The 20,315-nt window shown below is 40.7% G+C and overlaps 1 protein-coding gene across 6 annotated transcripts in view; it reads left to right on the top strand.

Moving 5' to 3' along the window:
• The window catches only part of CREB5 (cAMP responsive element binding protein 5), a 260,643-nt gene that overhangs the window by 85,862 nt on the left and 154,466 nt on the right, over positions 1-20,315 (top strand). The gene's annotated exons all lie outside the window — the stretch shown is intronic.

Here is a 20,315-nt window from a genome sequence, read left to right as displayed (position 1 = left end):
ACGGACGCTTATTGTATTGGCTTGAATGCCAATTCTGTGCTCATGTTTGGAGAACTGCATGTACAAAAACACACGTGTCTTGTACACTCAGTTACTTTCAGCAAATGTGAGGTCCTTGTAAGTCACAATATCGTGTTTTTAATTATACAGAAAGTGCCCAGATGGCTTGAGGGTACATTTTTTTTAGTCACACAACTCTGACAATTTGGAGGGTTCTATGCATGAAAACATACTGATAAAAAGATAAATCAGTGGACTGAGAATGAAGCAGCAGTCTAGATTTGTTATCTGTCATTTGTAATTTGGTCACATCCATTATATGATAAATGCAAAAGCAGTCTCTGTCCCCAGTCATTGTCTAAATAATTGATAAGCAACTTGCAGTCTTGCCAGAGTAAAACCTAAAAGTGAAATCCTGGTATTGAAAACTGAAAATCCAGTTGTTTTTGAGTTTTCTTTCCATACTCCTGCTGGCTGGGGCATCCCAGGTGCCATGGTGGCAGGGATGGCCCATGGCACTGACCCCCCTGTAAGAGTTACCCAGCCACACACAGGACATAGATTCCATCCACTGCCCCTGTTTTGTGCTCCTGACAAAGCTTCTCTACTTTCCTTTTTACTACTATTTCAGGATTTGGTTCTTAATATAGAAATCTGATAGTATGGGTAAGGTAAAACATATTTTATAGAGGTGCCTTTGTATATGTTACGTATTGACAAAACACAGTGGTCACTGAGATTTCATGTGCAATACCATTTGCCTGTGAATCCAAGAAAGTTGTCTTATATATGTCCCATTCTATTCAAAGATGGGGCTGGGAGAGCAGGAGGGAGGAAGAAACAGTTTATGTTTCAGTTTTAGAAAGGAAAATAGTTAATGCCATTATTTGGGTTAAGAATGATTGAGGTCCTGTTCAAATTGTGACTTAATAGGTAGAGTGGTTATTATGATCCTAATTAAAAACAAACAAAAAATCCTAACAAACAATTTTAATACTCACTGGTGAAGTGTTTTATATGGCACTGTACTTGGCTCCCAAATAATTGGGTCTATATAATGAGAAAAAAACCTGCATGTCGTTTTGCAAGACCCTGTCAGTCAGGTTTTAGGTTTGTGTTGGTTCAGGGCCACAGTGATTAGAATCTCCAGAGTTGGAGGGGCTGAGGATAAAAAGGCCTATTTCCTAGTCAGTGGTGAGCATCTCGTTTGGGAAACTTTGTCATGACATATCCTAATTCTCCCCTGACTGAATTGCAAAAATGTTTCCTGAGTCCGAGTCTAAAACTGTTCTATTGGGAGGCAATTGTCAGCGTTTTAGTCTCTGTGTGAGCTGGTGTGTGAATGAGACTTATGGTGTCACCTCCAGCATATTCTGTTCCCCATTCTTTCCTCTTCCTAGGAGGTTTTGTTATTTGTTCATGGTGTGTCCTAGGAGATAATTGCTGCATTTTGGACTTCGTCTACTTGCCAAAGTGTTGAGCCTTCTTGTTTGTCTTCTCTTCCTTCAGTCTTTTCCCTATGGTGTCTGTTTTATTTATTCAAAGAACACATCTTGTCATTTCCATTTATCTTCATCTTATCCTTCTAAACGTGCTAAGAATTATATCCAAGACTCATTCACAAGGAATACAGACTGGACAATAGTTTTGATATTAGGCAACTGAAGAAAAATCCAGATGGATTCAGAAAATGTTTGAGTTCTGCGAAGTTTGGTCATTTTGGTTTGGCCTTATAAAGTTGAGATGATTCAGCTTTTTAACAAGTCCATGTTCTGAGGTGCTCAAATAAGTGGTTTTGAGTTGGGTTCCCCCTTTTTTTAAAAACATCTGAAGCTGCCCCAAAGGGTAGATGAGTCCTTACTATGGAGAGTTGTGCCAGGGAATATGCCTTTTAATGAGCAATAAAACCAGCAGAGAGCAACTGGGTAAAACCCTATTGAGCTAGTTCTCTAAGAGCAGGATCAAGCCCTAAAGGTTATATAGAACCATCTTGTAGCAATATTCTGATTTTTATCACAACCACAAATATTTTAGTGTCAGGCTATGGCCAAGCCACCTGCAAATGTTTGTGATGGCCTTACTCCAATGAAAACAGGGAACAGCAATGAAAGTCTTCATTTAGACCCTGCTCACAGGCTGTGCTCCAGTAACAGAGAATGGGACCCACCTGTGCCCTCACACAGCTTGTTTCATGGTGGGGAGTGGGGGGTGAGTTCACAGCAGCTATCGTACCCGAGGGATGTAATTTTTCCCTACTTTCTTCTCTTTTACTTCCCTTTCCCTCCATCCCTTCCCTCCCTCTCTGATTCTCTCTTTTTTCCTATGCCCTCCTCTGGCTCTGGGGGCTTAAATATAAAACACGTTATTAACACAAGGCATGGGAAAACATGACAGAATGAGCATTGTTGGGCAAGCCTTACTGGCACAGTGTATATATGCACATTGTTTCAGGTATTGAGCTTCAGCGACTACTGAACAGGCATCCAGCCAGATTAATCAAGAAAAGGGAAGAGCACGAAGGTTAATAGCTTAAAAAATGAGACGGGGTGCAGTCCCACTTTCCTCTCACCATGTACCTGCTTGCGAACAAACAGCAACAAAATCATTACAGAAAATGGGCAGGTTGGTGTAAAGGTCCCAGATAGTATTTATGTGGTGGGGCAGTCTCTAACCTCCTTGCCATCCTTCCTCCTTTCCCCTGTGAGCCTGTAGCATGTGAGAGGAATGCTGTAACTAGTAACTACTTGTGCTGATGAAAAATCAGTTGAGGAACACTTAGCAGTGAAGGGTGTCTTTGACTGATTAATAGCATACCGTTTGGAGATAAGATACATGGAGGAAAAGCCGTAAGGCGTACGGAGGAAGGGGAGAAAAAATGATACAAGACATACATTTGTCAAAGGTATAGAAAGGCAGATAAGCTGAATCAGCTCAAGATATGGGACTCTGAACTAGGCTGTACAATAGCAGCATTTGTCCCTTTTTTTTTTTTTTTTTTTTTAAAATAACTCCATTATTTCAGAGACTGAGTATTCTGCAATGTATGTGAAAACTATCAGACAAATTGGTGACAACACAGAACACTGGTTGTTTTATCTGGGCATGTCTTTTAATGTTGTCTTCAGGCCAGCAAAGGTGTTTGCAGCCTAATGGGTCAGCGTTACTGAAGAAAGTAACATGCTGCTGTTTTTCAAGCTAGTAGCAGAAACAACTAGTAATTACTCCAGCTTGAAGCTCACTGGTTCAGCTCTGTAGCTGAAAGGGAACACAGGAGGACCCAGGGTTGTCACAGATCCAGCAAGTTGTTAACACTGTATGAGATGGAGAGAGAGACGTGAATTCAGATTCAGTGAACTCACCAAAGTGGACATAGAGCATTAACCATGTGATGTAGATTATCTGTTTTCAAAGTGTTGTAGAGCATTTTAATCAAGATAAGATGGACTTCTGGCACAGCATCAAAAGGGCAAAATTGCAACCACATTTGATGAAATGCAAGCAGGTAAGAGAAAGCAACAAGAGGGATTTGGAAGATGCCTCTGATGACTTTATGTACCGAAGAATCATGGTACCAGTGGGAGGACAGCCTTTCAGTCCACACATGCAGCATTCATTTTAACACCTTATGCATTTTCTTCTTGTTACTTTCTCTTTCCTCTTGTGATGCCACACAACTCACTCTCTGTTTCTAGTTTATCATATTTTCCTGGGGTTGAATGGCTTCCAAAGAGAGGATCATGGAAAATGGAGGGGTCATGAAAACGACATGTAACGGGATTAACAGATATTCGGTGACACAGTGAAGAGCAGACTCATTGTGACTGGCCTTGGGGATTTGGAAAATGAAAGAAACTTCTCAGCTGTAGTCTTAAGCTGAAGGACCTGAGGTGGCAGAAGGACAGGGCTCCTACCTGCCAAGCACAGGAATTTTACTATAGCAGCAAGCTACCTGAGGCTGCAACTGTGGGTTGAGTTCTCAGAGTATCCTGCTATCATCCTTTATAGCTTGAGGAAACAGAAAAGACTCCTGTAAAAGATGTTCTTGGGCAGAAATTCTTCTATAATGCAGGTAGCTCTGGAAGGCACTCAAAATAGGCTAGTAGCTTAGACGGGTCTTTGTACGTGCCAGAGAAAGTCTCTCTTTAATCTCCTAGTAAGATGGAGGAGTGTGTGGCATCAAAGAGGCCATGGAATGATGTGCTTTTATGAAATTCGAAGACCAGTTCCCTTTCCAGAAAACCTGGGATAAAAGCCTCTGTTCCAACTCACACATTTGAACCGAAGCACCACGATATATTGTGAGATAAGAAGAAATGTGCAGTGAGAGAGGGAGGATCAAATGATCTCTTGGTTACTTGATGAGGTCCATTCTTGGTTGTGCAGGATGTCAGAACATCAGTTAGATCACTGGAAGAGGAAAAGGGAGAGGTGGGAAGAAAGAGCATCTGACAGTGTTGTTCTGTCCACATTTTTTTTCTGTCTTTGTACTCAAAATTGACCTTTATTCCCTGTTTAATTCTCCTGCTTCTTCTATTTATCCGGAGATGTTTTCTGTAGTCCCTTCTACTACACAGACCTCAGCCAACCTTAACATGGAATCCCATCAAGCCACATGTGTGCAGAAGCCACAAGTCTCTGGGAAGCTCAGGTGAATTACTTAGGAAATTGCTACAAGTGAGCCATTCACAGAAATGAGCTGTCTCATAGCTCACAGCTAGTAGACAGGGTGATGTGGGAGAAAACAGAATCTGACAGGTGCATGCTTTCAAGCCATTTCATCCCTTTTAGCTACCCACTGCCCAGGTCCACACGTTGTCCTACAGACCGAACTGCAAGTGATGTTTGGAAGCTGTGTCTGCTCCCCAGCCTCCCCTGTTGTTGTTTGCAACGACATGTTCAGTAGCTGCTGACTCAATCTCTCCTGACACAGCTGAGTCAGCAAGAAAAAGAACAAATTGCACCAGTCTGTGTGTCAGACACAGCACAAAGGGGTAATTGTTCACAACATCTCGTTTCTATCCCCAGCCACAGACTCCCGTGCCTTCTCAAAAACTCTGTCTTGCTATAAGGTCTAGGAAGGGGTTGGAAAGTACTGACATATATCAAGATGACTTTCAGGGGACTGAAAGGAAGATCATTAGCCAGGTAATGAATAGCCTGTCAACCAGGAATGGAGATGGTTTACTCTGTTTCTTATCTGACTTAAAGTCAACGGTTAATCCTGAAAGTTATGTGCTTGTTATACATGTTGGTTTAATTTATTAATGGATGCAGTATCTTATGCTTCATACTTTTTTCCTGACAAAAGTCCTAAGCTTATTGAAAATGTTGCTTGTTCACTGCAACAACACACACAAAAAAAAAGCATCAGGGATATTGTGTAACTTGCTGGGCTCTGACTTTGCTTAAGATTGTTGTCTTTTGTTATGAAGAGAAACCAGCCCTTTCCCTCTCCTGATGGTTGTTTCAGATAGGTAGCAAAACTATACTCAAGCCAATTCTTAGATAAGTGGTTTCTAAGAAATGGATCATGATGTTTCCATTCTGGAAAGCTCATCCCACCCAAGAACTGTAGGAAAGCAAGGTCAGAGTAGCGTACTGCACCCATAACCGTATCTGAACAGAAATAGTGAGCTTTCATAGACATAGGTTGGCTCTCACATCAGAGTAAGTCATAAATAGAATTTAAGTATGATATACAGAACCTGGAGAATACAGCATTGATTGCTTAATTTTATTGGTTGGTATCTCTTGTATGCCTCTCGTTTATATATGATACACAATGTATAAATCTTCTTTAAAGGTGTCATCAAAATTTATCATCAGAGCTTCTGATTTATATGACTCTCTGAACTAAAACAGATGTAAAATGATTTTTGGATGGAAGAGGAACTCAGAGTTGCAGTGGGTTTGATTCAACAGATCAAGTTTTCCTAGACCAGAAATGATCATTAGAGCTCTGCACAGCTGAATCACGTAGCTCTGCTCTTCATCACAGGTTTGCACTTAACATGCCCTGATGCATGATTCCAGTATGTGTTTTATCCAAGTGTCAGCCTGTTTGACAGGTAACTAAGCCGCAGTAAAACACTAACTCAAACAATATAGACTTTGTTTGGTGTAAGGCTTTTTAAAATTTTGGGTTTTTTTCTTTTTATTTAAGAGAGTAATTTGCAGGTTCCAGGGAAAAAGCAAGCTTAGGGATGCTGCCTTACACCATCTCAGTTCAGAGAAGGGCTTACATATTTGCTGAGGGTGGCACAATGGCTGTAACGAGTAAAAAGTGAAGAGCTTCATGTGCAAAGAACTTCAATAAAAATTAAGTTGCTCACTAAGAAATCATGTTTGTATCTATTTCGATAAGGCAATTGTCATTGACATGGTGAAAAGAAACCACTTGATTTTACATGGTTTGTCTTGCCAGTGTATTTTTTCAACCCTTTCGAAGGGATGTAAAAATGTACTATAAGTTTAGTAAACTACTATAAGGTTTGTTTCTTTTTTTCTGTAAGCTGGTACCTGGCTGAAAACCAATGACAGTAGCTCAGAGAAAAATGCCTAGGAGAAAACACAGACTATGCGTAAATTGTGTGGATTGTATTTTGACACCTGTAAAAGTAGGCCTCCCTATTAATTGATGCGTTGAGTTTTAGAAATCAGTGGTACATTATGGTCCCATGTAAGGCATCTATATGGTTTTGTTTATGCTTATGGACAGGCCAAATACTCTTTTAAAAAGACCCAAACCAAACAAAATCCCAATGCAATTTAAATCAAAAGCACAGATAAATCTGACAACATCACTAAAATGATTTCTTTTAAACAAATGAAATCATGCTTGATTTAGAGTGAAAAAATAAACAAATCTGTCATTTTGGAGATCTTCTACCAAAATTCCATAAGGTAAATAATAATTTTAAGTTCTCTTAACAATGTTTAGTAACAAATTGCGAGGATCTGGTGACTAGACAGAACCTGAAGGTATATTAAGTTTATTTTGAGGGGTGCAGGAAGAATGTTTCTTGGAAGAAGGAACAAATCAGAGAGTGTGTTTTAGAAACATTTGCTGCTATGAGCATCTGTATTCTGCCAACAGAGACCTTCATTCTGAGCTCACATAAATGAAGTGGAATTTTGCCAGTAAAAGAAGGGGTTGTGTTACTCCAGTTGTAGGATCCAGGTCCTAATTGGTTTATGAAATGAAGGGGGCAATCTTTGAGCTATTACCAGCTTCCTCTGCTGCAAGTGAAGTGAATCACAGCTGTTCTGACAGGGGCCATAAAAACTTGGTGAGGTAATAAAATGTTTTCAGTGGACAGTTCTCCAAATGAGTGAAATCCAAACCCCTAGCTTATTTGACAGTCTTTAGAGAACTGTTTGTATGTCCTGGGGAATTCTGATTTACATTATATTACTTTAATCTAGTTATTTAGCCAGCGCATCCAGGCTGACCAGTGCTGTAAATGTAGGGGCTCAAAGTAACATTCTTACTTCTTTTTAACCCTACAAATACAGTGTGTACATATAAAACATTTGACATAAGAAAAAAGTGGTGCCTGTTGTTCCTTTTCTACCATTTCTTGCTTGTATCTTTATACTTTCCTGTCCCCTTCATCTCTTGCTCTTTTGTTTTGTGAGATTTAAAAAAATGGCACAGCATCAAGTGGTCCTAGACAGAAATTCCTCCAGTGCTTCCAATCCCAGGATTTTTTCAATGAAAATAGTAGCTTTTGGCCTTTGTAAGTTTTCTTCAAGCAACTTAAAACTTTCTAGACATGGTTAGAAGTCAGATATATTAATCCTGACTTCCTAGCAGAGCAGTTGTTCTGAATCATTTGTTCAGTTCATGGTGTTTTTGAGAGTGTTATGTACATCTAATAGTCCCTAAAGATCCCTAGCATGGGTTCAAGTACAACCTGACATTTTTGATACTGTATATGTTGAGGAAATAATAATTTTCTGTGAAGACTGTTCAGTGTTTGTTTAGCATTCTATTCTTGTCTGTGTTCCTGGCATTAAGCATTTTTGTTTAGGGCCTTGATGTCTTTAAACATATCTTTTTCTTCTTCTTCTTTTCTGCCTTCACAGAATTGTCTGTGATTTCCCAGTCAAAGCCAGGATGACCCCACCTTTGAAAGTAAGATGACTTAAAAAGGACACAAAAAGAGAACATAATGAAAAGTTTCTTAAAGAGTAATGAATTGGGTTTCCAGGTTGTTAAAATCTCAGCTGACTGGGCATGCTTTGAGCATCCATTTTCACACCTGTAGCTGGGCATTTATACAACATATCATAAAACTTTTCCCTTTGTATTAGTCCTTTCATAGTGGATGTTGCTTGTCATATCTTGGATAGGCCGCTGCTTCTGGTGTCAAGAGAATGACCATGGCCATGAACTTCAGGTGAAAGGTGCTGTCTGGGCAGCCTCTGATCTTAAAGGGGTGCAACTAGGAAGCAAATGCTAGCTTATAAGAAAAGGAAGGCTATAGCTGTACATATAGCCTTCCTTCTCTTGACAACTGGCTTCTCATACTGCATGTCCCTGGCCTATAACATGCAGTAGGGTTGTCCCATCTATGGCATAGGAAGCTTCTCAAGAGATGCACAGAGCTGAAAGGTAATGCTCTCCTGGAGCATCTGGGCAGAGTTGTGTGCAGGAAGCTTCCCTGACGTACTCATGGGTAAAGCAAGTATTGCTTTGGCAAGTATTTGCTTGGCAAGTATTTTTGTACTGTTACTGGAAACTGCCTCTGGAGAGGTGAACTGCTGACTTAATGTGCCAAAGGAATCTCTCTTTGGACGTGCTGGACTTCATTAATGCATTATTGCTGTGAGTTGTTGAAATAACTTTTTGGGGCAGGACATGAAAGTATGCAAAAGGCAGCAATAGTTTTTACATATTCCATCAAACAAGAAGGTCTGTCAAACTCAACAGGCAACTGTTAATAGATGGGTTATCCTGGCTGAAATACAGCTACATTTGAAGAAATGAACTGGAACTGGTAAACAAAAGAGGCCAAATTTGCACTAATTTCCTATTTTTATTTCAATTTGTGCCTGTTTTGAGTGTTTTCATTTGTTTTGAAGTTACACTAAGCCCATACTGAAGATACATGGTCAATGGATTATAAAATCAAAGCTGGTTAATATGTACACCAAATGGAAGAGCTGTGTGGAAAACTTTCTCTCCTTACAATTAATTTCTTTTTTAGCCTGTTTTAATTTCTTATTTCTCTGCAGTCCCTTTCAGGCCTGCATTGGAAACAGACTTAGAGTGTCCTTAAATTGTTTCTTATCTGTGGGGAAATAAAATAGGAAGCAGAATAATATTTCTACTGTGAAGTAGCAAAGAAAGCTGGAAGAAAGCAACTAGTGAGTTCCCTTTATGCCATACTAAATGGATGTGGAGAAATATATGGATTCTGGGCTCCACAACAGGGGAGAAAATCCATACTTGCTTCCAAATTTTCCCCTGGCCTCTATATAGTTCTATTGTTTCAATAAAAAAATTGTGACTCAAAGGATTTATTCAAAATCTATATAAAACATAATAGGCAATGTTCATTCCAGAAGTCATCAAGTGAAACTATATTTCTCTGTGGGGAAAGTTGGGGTCCCTTCCAGTCTGGTCTTTTTCTGTACATAGCCTAGTAGCATGGAGCTTTTTGTTGCATGTTAGTGCAACATCAAGGGTTGTGGGGCCCTAACTCCTATAAAGCAAATGCTAGAAAGAATATTGGACACAAGCAGAACCCATAAATGCAGAGGGAAGCAAAACCCCATATATACATAAAAACAGGGTTTGAGAACAAAAGCAAAAAGCACATTTCAAACCTCAAAGGAAAAAAAAACACAACAGTTTTTGTTTTGGAGGGAACGTCCTTGGAAATGTTCAGTATTCCTTATGACCAAGTTGGGAAGCTGTAGGATGTGTCCTTGAAGATGGTGTAAGTGACTTCAAGCCAAAAAACCTATTCCATGTTGACAATTAAAACCCATCACTGAGGGATACATTTCATTCTTACTCCTCCTGCTTGCCTATTGTATGATCAGGAAAATAGAGACAGCCCTGCCATGTTTACAGGCCATGCTTTGTTATTTGTATGATGGACAGAGAGCTAAAAACTGTATTGCCAACACTACTTATTGGAAAAACCTGGAACTAATTAAGGGATCTAATTTGTTAGTGCTCATATGTTCACCGGTGGAAATTACTTGGAAGAACTGTTCTACCAGTAAAGAACAGTGCTCTGTAACAGAACTGTACATAAATGACAAAGGCAACAACAGCTTTAGGGGAATAGGATGAAAAATATTAACCTAAAAAATATTTACTACATTGGCTTTGAAAGTCTTTTTTTTTTTTTGTCTTCCAGTGGGGAAAAGAGAATGTAATTTGCCTGAACTAGATGATGACTTATAATGTTTCTACTTGTTAATAATTTACTTATTGAATGAAAATTATGAATTGCAGTGGAAGTTTTAGTTGAGTAATTTTTAAGATTGGGTTATGGTATTTTGTTGTTTGTTCTGCTGAGCATTCCTTTCTACAATATCTTCTTCCAAGAGCTACTGAGCACCATGAATCTTTTTCACAGAATCATAGAATGTTAGGAATTGGAAGGGACCTCGAAAGATCAGCTAGTCCAATCCCCCTGCTGGAGCAGGAACACTTAGATGAGGCTACACAGGAATGTGTCCAGGCAGGTTTTGAATGCCTCCAGAGAAGGAGACTCCACAACCTCCCTGGGCAGCCTGTTCCAATGTTCTGTTACCCTCACTGAGAAGAAGTTTCTTCTCATATTTAAGTGGAACCTCTTGTGTTCCAGTTTGCACCCATTACCCCTTGTCTTACCATTTGTTGTCACAGAGAAGAGCCTGGCTCCATCCTCATGACGCTCACCCTTTATATAGTTATAAACATTAATGAGGTCACCCCTCAGTCTCCTCTTCTCCAAGCTAAAGAGCCCCAGCTCCCTCAGCTTTTCCTCATAAGGGAGGTGCTCCACTCCCTTAATCATCTTTGTTGCCCTGCGCTGGACCCTCTCCAGCAGTTCCCTGTCCTTCTTGAACTGAGGGGCCCAGAACTGGACACAATATTCCAGATGTGGTCTCACCAGGGCAGAGTAGAGGGGAAGGAGAACCTCTCTCAACCTACTAACCACCCCCCTTCTAATACACCCCAGGATGCCATTGGCCCTCCTGGCCACAGGGGCACAGTGCAGGCTTTTTCATGGTATTTTTTTCAAAATCGATGATGCGCATTCCAAAACCAAGAAAACAAGCCACCCAGGCAAAGGGACTTTTAGTGTTGCAGCACGCTGCTCCCTCTCTCCCTACATTTCTGAATTCCCTATCTGCCCCCACAAGCTGATACAGGTCTCCGCTTTCAAGTCAGGTCACAGGATATGAGGTGGGTAGACCTGTTGTACAGTGCTGCATTTGTTGCTGCTGAGATGAGATGTGCTTTTCTGGACGGGAAGCAGCAGTACTGTTGTTTCACCCCAGTAAGGCGTATGGCCCAACATGGTGCAACAGAAAGGGGAGCTCATGAGTCAATGATGAGTCATTGTCATTAAGGCAACAGAGTGTATTGTTCAAAGGAAAAAAAAAATACAATGCAAAATCAGTTGAAGATCTACCTTTGAAGATTTCAGGCTTTGTTGTAATTTCTGTTTGCAGTTACTTCTGTATCATGTAGTGTGTGTTGGATGCATTCCCTGTTTTGACATTTGCTGTGACAGTGTAAGGGATACATACGTACACATTCTCCTGTAGGTTTTTTTAGGCTACGTGATCACTTATAGTTGGACCTAGACGCTCTCTTTCTCCCTAGTTCTCTAGTTTTGCAGAGCAGCAAGGAGACATGGTCTTTTACTACAAGTTGTGACGTTTCCATTCCCAGTTCAGTGGTGGTTCCAGGGTTCAAACTTTCTGCCTAAAAATGAACTAGGCTAAGGGGCCATTAACGTCAAGAATAAAGCCATGTACTGTAACTGAGCATAATCAGTTTGGATCACATTCGCAGATTCTTTATATTAGCTTTATCAGGTCGGGCCATCAGAGAGCAGATAGACAGGTAAGACTGAAAGACCTCTGAACCCAATTAAAGTTGTACCACAAAGAAATCAAATTCATGTGGTTTACATTTCAGAAAGTTACATTTGGTGGGCTGTACTTACTTTTATTCTGTAACCTAATGCAGACCATGTGAACATTTGAAACGTTTTTAACAGTTAAACCAGCTCAAATAACACAGAACCAGAGCAGCAATAAAGAGTGAATTAAGACTGATTGCAACTACAGCCAATTTTTTTCCTCTTAAAGAAACATAAATGAGGGATATATTTTAAAACTACCACATATATAGTAATTTTGTCTTCAGCTTTTAGCACTACAATAGCCATTCCCTTATCTTTTAAAATAAATGTTTAGTTTAAAAAGCAATCCTAAACCCACAGGCTTCTGCTTGCTGTGTTTCAGGGTGAGTTTGGATGTGCTGTGGAACCACTGATATTCCCATTGATGCACATAGTTTGGGGATTGGTCATACAGCTCTGAGATAATCCTGAGGAGCTGACATTTAAAATACTTGGCACCATAAGAGCACCAGTATGTGAGGATAAAAAAATAGGTGTTTTATTTGCAATCCTCTTTTTTAAAACAAATAAATGCGTGTGCAGCTTTTTCTTCACAAACACTCCTTGTTTGCTCTTGTTAGGTAGGCCTTATGTGTGGAGCAAATAGAAGTTGAATTGGTGCAGACTGGTATGTGTTCAGTCTCTCTATTTGCTAAACAAAGAGATTGAATGAAAGTTCTGAAGCCTCCAGAAGATGTCTGGAGGTGGGCAGTGCTGAATGTGCCTATGTCCTGCGTCTAACTTCAGGGAAGTGACGCAGTTTACATTTAGAGGGAACAAAATGACCGGCTTAGCTAGCACCAGGATGATTCAGTGGATCAGTATCCTCATTTTTGCTCTGTGACAACCATTTTCCAGGACTTTGGGAGGTCTTTCAGGCCTTGGGAAAAGAGATCAGGCCCACAGCTCTTGTCTGTACAACATTGAAGGAAGAACTTCATAGTTCCCCAACCCATTTCTTGTATCTGCAAGACACGTAAATGTAAACCTCGTGCCATTTTGCTTTATGGCACAGAGCCACCTGGCCATGAGCAACCGAGCCCAGCTTCATGGCTCCAGAGAACAATGCTGGTCTGAGTTGGATAGATCTCATTTCCCCCAACAGCTGTCCTGATGTGTCCATACGTATGGCAGCTTTCCTCACGGCTCCTCCTGTAGAACTGACCACTCTGCTGTCTTTGTCCCTGCCCCCCCCTTTCCCGTAAGCTTTTTGGGCTGATGTGGCGAAGAGCGTGTTCAGGCACAGGGCTGTCAATTTGGCGTGGCTGAAACCTAGAGTGGTGTATCACAGAGATTACTTTGTGACTGCTCTTCTTTCCACGGGCCACAGACAGCAATTTAGAAGCTCTCCTCCTCTCTCTGAGGTGAACGGCTTGAAGATCTGATTTCATGCTTGTTTTCCAGAAGCAGACAATTAGAGAGGAAAGATATGTGTTGATTTATTATTTTCTTTTTTAACTCAGTTGAAAATGTAGCAAAACACTTGTTTTCTGTAAAAGATTGTCCCTTATATCACCATTCACAAGCATTGGCTGTTGTACTACTCATGAAATGCGAGCTGTTCCTAAGTGTTAATGCAAGGAGCTGGGGCTGCCATTGCTAGCTGGTGACCAACAACAGAACCTGAGGGAATGGCAGGAAGATGTGCCAGGGTAGGTTTAGGTCGGACATTAGGAAAAGGCTCTTCACCCAGAGGGTGGTGGAGCACTGGAACTGCCAGGGAGGCAGTCACGGCCCCAAGCCTGTCAATATTCAAGAGGCTAGACAATGCCCTCACACATACGTTGTGAATCTTGAGGTTGTCCTATGCAGGGACAGGAGTTGGACTCGATGATACTTGTGGGTCCCTTCCAGCTCAGGACAATCTATGATTTTATGAATTCCGAGAAGTGGTGGGACTGGAAGAAAATCTGCATCTACACCAATACATATAGACGGTTCTACTGTGTGGGAACCAGAACTGGTGGAGTGGAAGGGGATACATTCTCTGTTATCTCTCACTTTTGTTGTATACTAGGCTTGGCAGGGTGTTTCAGGGTGGGAAGGATAAAATGGGATAAATGGCTGGTTCTTCTAATACTGCCCTCTATCGCTCAGAGATAAAGAAAAGCAAAGGACTTTGCCAGGTTCTTTGTAGAACAGACACAGTAAGCGTGGCAAACACTCAGATTCCGATTATAAGAACAACAACAAATCCAGCAGATCAAATCAAATAAATGTTTGATGATGGAGAGAAAGCAACATCAGAAATTGTTAAAGTGCTAGCTTGGACCTAGGAGAGCTCACTTTGGTTTCTTGTTCACCACTGATTTCTTTATCATCTTTGGCAAATTTCTCAGCCTCTAAGCCTCAGTTCACCAACTGTAAAAGAAGGAAAGAAATAGTTCTTCACTTTACAGGAATGTTAAAAGGAATTGAGGTATTATAGGAGCAGAAAGTAAGTTCCTCTGATACAACATCAACATTTGATGTAACTAAACATCAGAAAATTTTCTGTATATGTACTTCTTTGCCACAGAAATAAAGAATTATAATATTATGTAATCATGTCTAAAATAAATTTGTTAATGTCCAGTTGAATCAGACATTCACAAATCCTGCAAACACAGATTTTTCTTTTGAAAAAAGGTATTATGTTTTAGTTATTTTTTCTTTTCTTATTCTGGTTAATTTATGATAGTAGCCCCCCAAGACTCTAAAACAGACTAATTTTTTTGCAAAATACTAAAAAAATGAGTTTTATGTCAAGAGAAGGCTACAGTCCTCTCCCTTGCCTTCAATCTCTCTATTGCCTGCTCTCTTCTCTACCTCTTCAGAAGGTATCCATAATTCATCATATTTTGTGTGTGTGTGTTTTCCTTGTTTTCCCTAGACTGGACTACACAAACTCAGTGCAGACAGACTCTGAGGAAGCTTTCCTTTTCCATCTTAATTCCTTTCCTTTAACAAAAGTAATGAAGTACTGTCAGCGTGTGTACTGCTTGCATAGCAGAAGTAAAATGAAAGCAATACACTTCGATAACCCCCCTCCTTCCATGGGGAGAGTCAGACATGCAAGAGATAAAAGTGATGCTATGACAGCAAATATTACAGGCATATCCACGCAGACTATTTAAATCAGACAAAGGGTTTTAGAAAGGAAGAGAATCAAGTTTCCCCATACATCCACAAGAACTCTTTTTGCTCCCACTCAGTGGAAAGAGCCTGCTGAACTCCATGAGAGTTCATGGCCTTCAATGGCCTCAAAAGGCAGCTGGAAAGGTGATTAGAGACTATAGGAAAGTGCTGCGTGTGCTCTCATAACAGCAAATAAGCTTCTCATTAGGGTATGAGAATACAAAGCTAAAGGTGTAGGGAGGAAATCCATTATGCCATACCCTGAAAATACCCAGCTTCTATGAGCACGGACACACCAAACACAAACACTAGACTGTCCAGCAGCTTTTCAAAGTAAAAACCTTTCTAAAATAACTTCCACCTGGTGCACTTTCAAGGCTCTTAAAACAGATTGCTCCAAGAACACTTCATGTCTTCTTTTTTTTTTTTTTTCAACAAGCTATTAACAACAGATGAAGAATAGCACCCTCCAAACAATTAATGCAGCCCGGGGCTTAACCAGAAAATCATTATTTCTAAAAAGTCCTATTGACAGAACTGCTGCAGCAACCTTTCAAAGCTGCACCCACATCCGACGACAACAACAATAAAACATTGTGCTATTTTTCTTACCTCATAAAGTTGTCATCTCAGCATAGCTAAACATCTTAGTTGCCACCCAGCCCATAAACATCCTTATGTGGGAAAGGTTATCAAACAGGTCATTGAGAAGCAGCTCTCAAATTATCTAGAGTATTATCTAGAGCCCTCAGATTTCCCGGAGCCCTTTCAATCTGGTTTAATACACGGTTATGTTAAAAAGACACAGCTATTTCTTGGCCATTGCTAGTCTTCCTGATTTATTAGTTTCTGCTAATGGATAAAGACTAAGTGCTCAATCTAATCTGACCTTTCAGACATGCTGGCTGTCAGAATGTCTTTGCTGGTCACCCTGTCTATTTTACTCATGTCCCTCTAGGAAAGTGTAGCAGTCTAGGAAGGAGAGTACATTCCCTTTGGGTTACCAGCTTTATTTCTGTGCCCTTCACAACTTCTAGTATTAAATGTGGAATACCATGCTGCTGCTTCTGGGAACAGGACCAAGCACTTCACTGTCCTAATCCCCTTCTAGCAGACACCCTTTCAAAGATGCCCTTAGTGAGACAGATAACAGTCTCTATGACATTTATATCAGTTTGGGAACTTTCTCTAGCCTGCTGGCTGCCAGTACCTCCCTCCTCTGCTTTCTTCAGGACTACTAAAACAAGGAGACTGCACTGTCCTCTTCTGCAGATTCACTTTTAGAGGCTCTATAATCAAGTTTTGCTGACATTAAAACTAAGATTACATAAAATACAGATGCCTTGATGTATTAAAAAATGAAGTGGTGAGGGACACTATCTCTAAAGATCAGCTTTCCCCATTTAAAAGGAGTGTATTCCCAGATTCTGGGTCCCCTTAAAGGCTTTTCTCTCTGCACAGCCAAGCGCCTGCACCTCATCAGCAAACAATGGAAAAGAATCACGTAGCAGGATCCTGCCCAGTTCACATTTATTTAACCCTTTGTCACCACTATATTCTGTTCACCAGGCATCCTCTTTCTGCCTAAAACAGATGCTGAGATTGCTGGTGCCAGAGAGTTAATCTTATTAATACTTTCTGTGTTTATTGTCAGAGGGACTTGGTTGCACTCTCCTCTCTGGGCCAGCAGGTCAATGGTTCATGTTCCCCGCTGAGGCTTGGAGTGAATTTCGGTGCTGACTGTGCATGTTGGCCTGGGAGAGGGGGAATATGCTGCACTGGTACAGACCTTGAATTTCCAGTAACACATTAAAGTGACATCTCTCCTATCTTTTTCAAATACACTCCAGGTAGAAACTACTGAACCACTTCCACATTAGGGTATTTGGGGGCTTTTTTTGTACCACGGGATATAGACCTGATTTCCCGGTGGAGCCTTTTCTCCATCCCCCAGGGATGCTAAACACCCGTATCTGCCTGTCTGTGAGTGGTGCACATTGTATGACACCACAGATTACAGAGTGATGCGATGTTGCTGTCTAGCACCTTGCTTTGTTAAGCACACTTTTTTCCTTTAAAATTGGGAGAGAAAACAATGCAAAAAAAAGAAACTGAAGGACAAAAAGAGAAAAGTTCAGGTGACCTGACTGCTTTGTTGGGGCTTTGTGAGCTCATCACCTCTGTAGTAAGACAAATGTATTGAGTATAAAAGCCAAATGTTGGCAGCTGCACTTCACTCCTTTTACACAGTGGAAGGATGTGAGTTTGTATAGCCCACAGCAAGCACCAGCTCTGGAGAAGAGAGGGCAGTGAGGATAACTCACCATGCTGCCACCCAGCAGTGAAGTGTCCTCTTCCCTTATGTCCCTGAGGAGGGATGGTGGAAAGGTGAAGTTTTAAGTGTCAGGGAGGTGAGCCCATGCACTTAAAGTACAGGGGACTGGCACACTCACTTCAGACTAGTGGTAAGTGAACAGCTTTATGTCAGGAGCAAGAAAGAATGATAAGTCCAAACTGCTTTTCACAGGATGGAGTGATAATTAAGATAAAAAAAAAGGGGGGGGGAGAAAAGAAAGGAAGGGAAAAAAGCTGAGCAGGATGTTTTCTTTGGGCTTTCCCTGGAACCGTCCCTTTGTCTACACTAAGTGGAAACTTCAGGAGTTCATCTCAGCCTTTCAGCCACCACTCCTCTGTGCTGGGAGAGAGCAGCAGAGAGGGTAAGAATGGAAAAGTGCTCGTGCTCAAGTGTTTCCAAATGTTTCACAGCCACATGCATTTATCGGTTCTCACCCTCCACCCTCTCACCACTCCCTCCACATAAAATCAGACACTGAGCTCAGGCATTCAGGCAAGAAGGAAGCCTCCTGTTCCTTTTGTAGAAACCTGCATGTCCCATTGCAATGTTTCCAATGCACTAGGACTCAGCTAGGACAACTTGCCAGAAAGCAATGTCAGAGAGATGCTGAAAGAAATGCAGTTCAAAGATTTCCCGGAGAGCCAGGTCATTCAGCGTGGGAAGCGGGCAATAGTCCTTTCTGGCATCATGGACACCAGGACCTTCAGCTAGGCTGAAATGAAGGATTAGCAAAACTATTCTCCCACCGTACCCCCTGCCTTCGCTACAAAAACAGCAGTTACTTTCCACTCCACTTTGTGTGCAAAACAAGGCTGAAATACGATACTTAAATTATTCCCAAGGATGCATCTGCTGAAAAGGAAGGCACGAGCCAGATCCTCCCTCGTGCTTATTCTTTGTCACAGTCTTGAATTTTGGATCATTATAAAAAGGGAGAGAACACATTAATTCCTAACACTGCTAGTGTTTCAATGAGCACTGCTATCAATCATTTAGGTTCTCACTCTTATTATATTTGGAGAAGTAAAATTGCCAATAGTGCAACAAAATCAGCCAAAAATTGGCCCACAGAAAAAAAAAAAAAAACACCAAAAAAACAAAATAACAATAGGATTGAATGTGCTCCATTGTCTATTTCTGTATGGTACAGAAATAGTAAACCAGCATGAGTGGATGAGAAGAGCTCGTGCTTAGAAGGAGCCGTGGCACAAGGGATGCGGAGCTTAGAAATACAGCCTGCAATACTGCAGTAGCACTTTGCTGATGGCTGGTTGTGTGGCCTGGTCATGTCAATGCTCTGGGCCTCAGTCCGGCCTCTCTGCTGCTCTTCTGTCTGCTTTACACAGAATCTGCAAAGACTTGGTTCTTTATAGATCAATGCAAGCATAAAACAGACTTTAGAAAATTTCACTCATTGTTATTTTCAGAAGGAAAATAAGTGCCACAAACTGCTCTATGAAACATGTATTTTCTTATTTCAAAGTAAGCCTATTGCTGTTCCTAATATTACCCATAGAGAGAACAATATTAGAATAGCTATTAAATTTTAATTTGCAAGATCTCAAAAAAAAAAAAAAAAAAAGAGAATGAAGAGAATGTAGGAATGTAGGGGGTCTGAAAGACACTACAGCTGAGTGCCCAAACGATTGATACTCTTACTCACAACATTCTCCACTACTCATTTCCTTGCACATCTTGCAATTTGGGGTTCATTTAGTTAAGTCCCAGCTTCTGCATTTTTTTGTTTATTTCCCATTTTCAAGACATTTCAAATCCTTACAACTGGAGAGAAATCTTGAAAACACGACCCAACAATTTTCTAAGAAGAGCAAAAGATGTTTGCTTGTTTTTAATCTTTTTGGCTCTAATCAAGAGTAAGGCACAAACATTAATAAAGTTGATAATAAATAAGGTCTTCCTTTTGTTTGACATCTGTTTTTTCACCCTGTGAGGGTATGTTGAGACATGCTTTCAAGTCATACTTCCAAGGTTTTCTCTGGGTCCATGAGGGCTAGTAATGTACGTTTTCTTTTTAATTCTTCTAGAACTGGTATTTTAAGGAAAAAAAAAAAAAAAGACATGGTGAGGTTCATGGTAATAATAGTAATATTCAAACTGAAGAGATATTAAAGGAAGGTCAGAAAAGGTCTCTAATCTCTTGGCGGTACTCAGTTACCTGTTTTCTCCACATCTGTCTCAATACTGTGGTTACTTTCTAGCTCTACTTGTGTGTAACTTTTCACATCTTTTAAGTAAGTGGCAGAACCAAATGAACTATTACAGGTGAATGACAGAGAAAAATATATTGAATGGCTTGACCTAACTCTGGGATTTCACAATGCCACTCTGTAGTTCTGGCATGGACCTTCAGATGAATTTTCTGGGTTCACTTTCTTGGTGGTGGCAGCCATCTCCACTAAGTGGAGCTTGTGCCTGGGAGAAGGGCTGCTGCCTGGATGTGTCTGTTTTCACCTGCAATTATTTACACATGAAGATTTACACATGAAGAAAATAACAGAGGTTTTTGCTTGTGTTACAAATACTGGTGCCTCTTAACTCCTGATATTTGTATGTAGTGCAGGATCTGTACATATTTTTTTCGCATTTAACAGTGGTAAATTACAGTTGTGGAGAGGGAGAAGTGTAAATGATGTTAGCTACTGTCAGGGTCTTTGGCACACTCCTGGAAGCCTTTCTGCTGC

This window comes from Streptopelia decaocto, assembly GCF_964273445.1.
Source record: "Streptopelia decaocto genome assembly, chromosome: 2".
In the NCBI taxonomy this organism is placed as follows: domain Eukaryota; kingdom Metazoa; phylum Chordata; class Aves; order Columbiformes; family Columbidae; genus Streptopelia; species Streptopelia decaocto.
This window is presented reverse-complemented; position numbering and strand designations above follow the sequence as displayed.